Raw genomic sequence first — 3,144 nt, 5'->3', positions numbered from 1 at the left:
AGCGAGTCTAGCTTTGTGGGGTGTGTGTGTGTGTGTGTGTGTGTGTGTGTGTGTGTGTGTGTGTCCTTACTGGGACTTGAAGTCACATCGGGGAACTGTCCCTAAGCTTTCCCACTCCAGGCTAGCACTCTAGCACTCTACAACTCGGCTTTTTTGGTGATAAGTTGGAGATGGGAGTCTCACAGACTTTCATACTGAGTTGTCTCTAAGCCGCAATCCTCAGACCTCAGCCTTCCGAGTAGCCAGGATTACGGGCGTGAGGCACCAGTGCCCAGAGCCCCCCAGAGCCCTCGGGTTTCTGCTGTCGCTCTCGGCTGGGTGAGGCCGGCCTGTCCGGTCAGGAAGGGGCTGTGGCTTTGGTCTGTGCACTGATATTCCTGGGATTCTCGCCAGGCCTCCCGTGATCTTGGCTGCTTGCTATGTGGCTCTGCTTCTAGAATGAGCAGTGCTTGCGCGATGGTCGGCATGGCACCCCGCAGAGAATCCGGGGCGCTGAGTCCACCAGAAGCAGCGTGCTCGTCAGCACGGCCTCCCTCACCGCCGGCGCGCGCCCGTCGCCTCCTCCCGTCCACGGTGATGGACAATCATAGCTGCCTGCTTAGACGAGTACTGGCCGGCTCCGGCAATCTGGCTGAGCGAGGCCGCGTTCTAAATAATTAATGGATTTCTAAGAGCTGGGTGTGTGGTTTGAGCCTCGGAGAGGATGGCCGGCGTTCCTTCTACTTTGCGGAATCATCTCAGATCACTGTGTGTCCTGGCTCAGTGATGCCCTAAGGTCTCCTGAGAAGATTCTTACCTCTGGGCACAGCGGGAGAGACAGATTGATTCCTCTCCCACGGTGCCCAGGGCATCGGTCCCAGGACCCCCCTGCCCTTGCCCAGCCCTGCGCGGACAAGGGTCTTCCATAAAAATGGCGCTGGATTCGCACATACAAGCCATGTGCATCTTCACCTCTCTGTACGTGTGCCCTGCGCTTTGAGCTGCGGCTGGGTTACACCAGCTCTGGTGCCAGTGCCGGGCCCACGGCTGCTCTGCTGTGTTGTGTAGGGAACACTGGCATCAATCAGTACAGAAGCAACCGTGCCCGGGGGTGACCACGCCACGCTGGGGGAATCATCTCAGCCCCGGGTGGAATGAACGCAAGGATTCAGAAGCAGAGATTATGGAAGATCAGCTGACTTGCTTTGTAGCAAGTCAGTCTACGCGATGCTGCTAGGTAGCATGGATTTTTATTGTCTTTTTATGTTGGTGGTTTGCTGAGCCACGCTTCCAGCCCTTCGCCAGCACGTGTTTGTAATGCCGCGTGTCGCTGGCCTTCCGTCAAGCGTGGAAGATCCCCTCGTGGCTGGGACCGGGGAAGGTGGCTTGTGGGCCCCCTGGGCATAGACTCCGCTCAACCACTGGCGAGCAAGCCCGGAGCAGAAACCGAGGCCCAGGGTCCTCCATGAGCCAGACAGGGCAAGTTAGGGCTCCCGCATGCCACTGACACGGGCACCCGTGCCCTCACGCCCTCGTAAGTCCTGTGTCTGGGGGAGAGAAAGACTGGACGCATCTGGCAGGCTTCGCAAGCGGGCGGATGGGTAGGAGCGTGTCCGGCACGCATGCGCCGTGCGGGTCACAGGCGCGGCTGCGGCACCTCACCTGCAGGGGGCGCTCCTGCCTGCGGACTTTCCCACCGCCCTGCGTTTTCCTGCTCCCCGGGCTTCCAGTGCTCTCTTGGCACCTGAACCTGGAGCTCCGGGCCCAGAGCCGAGGCCAGGCCGGTCCTCTTGGAAGGTCCCCTTGGGTGAAGCGGACCCTCTCCCGTCCAGCAGGGGCTGACCGCAGCTTCCCGCAGGCACAGCACTGGAACAGGTGGTCTGGGGGTGGGGGTGGGGTGGGGTGGGAGTGGGAGGGGTGGCGAGCTTGTTTTTACAGTGATAAGAAGACGGGTGGCCTGGCTCACTTGAGGAGACGCTGGCTTCTGTCACCAGATGGTTACCAGCGAATGCTGACCTTCTGGAGGCCGAGGAGCAGAGAAGGACTTGGATGGAAGCCTGCAGCCGCCTGGGTCCAGCTTTCAGTTCCATTCTAGGCCCTGTGCACCCAGCCCTTCAATCGCCTCTCCTACCAGCAGGCCTGGCTGTGGCTGTTTGATGACAATGTGTGCTTTTCAGAACCACTGCCCCGCCCAGTGCCGGCTTTTAAGACCACAGCTGGTCCTGGAGGCTCCACAGGAGCCGTGGCTCAAGTGGTAGAGCACCAGCCTTGAGCACGAGAGCTCGGGGACGGCACCCATTCCCCTGTGGGCCTGCCCAAGGACATCGCCCTGGGCCCCTAAGAGACCGAAGCCCATTTTCTATTTTCTGCCTCCTTGTTAAGCCCTCTATTAGCTCACCCCAAAACCCAGTCGCTGGCACAGCCTCCAATCCCATGGGAGGGTCTGTGCCCCTCACTGTTCCTCCATAAACAGCGCTGGCCTGTTGACGATTGAGTCCGTCTGTACCTTTTCCTTTCCCCCTCGTGTTCCTCGTGAAGGAGACACTGGACGGTGCGGCACAGAGGCCAGGCGTGGGCGCCGACTCCTCAGTGCGGCGGAACTGGACTTCTCCACTAAGTCATTGCTAAGGCGCTGCGGCTCTTGCCCGGCTTTGCTTCCCCCGTGGCCAGCGCACCGTGGCCTGGCCTCTCCTGACTCTAGTCACATGCTCTCTGCGGCTTTGAACCTTCGACTTTGCATCTCACAGCGCAGGCCTGACTGGGGCGGGGGTGGGAGGGCGCTGTCAGAGCGGCGTGGCCCCTGTGCTGAAGGAAGAGACCCCCCCTCCCCGACTGACGGGCCGCTGTGCTAGGCAGACACACACACACTCACACACAAACTCACACACACACACACTCACACACACACACTCACACTGGGGGTAGCATTTATTTGGTCCTGTAGACTTTACAAACCCTCATTGGACCCATACCACACACCCGAAGTTTGGCCTTTCCAGTCCCTTCTCCAGATGGGAAGGCTTCTGAAGGAGGGGGCAGCGTGGACAGTGTGGGGAGAGAGGAGAACCCCCACTTTCCAAGCATCTCCCTGGGCCTGACGTTGGCGCCCTTCCCAAGCAGCTGAGCCAAGGAAGGGAACGAGGGAAATGGCTCCTGTGACCGCAG

This window comes from Perognathus longimembris, chromosome 21, assembly GCF_023159225.1.
Source record: "Perognathus longimembris pacificus isolate PPM17 chromosome 21, ASM2315922v1, whole genome shotgun sequence".
In the NCBI taxonomy this organism is placed as follows: Eukaryota; Metazoa; Chordata; class Mammalia; order Rodentia; family Heteromyidae; genus Perognathus; species Perognathus longimembris.
The sequence above is the reverse complement of the archived record's forward strand: the minus strand, read 5'-3'. Positions refer to the sequence as shown.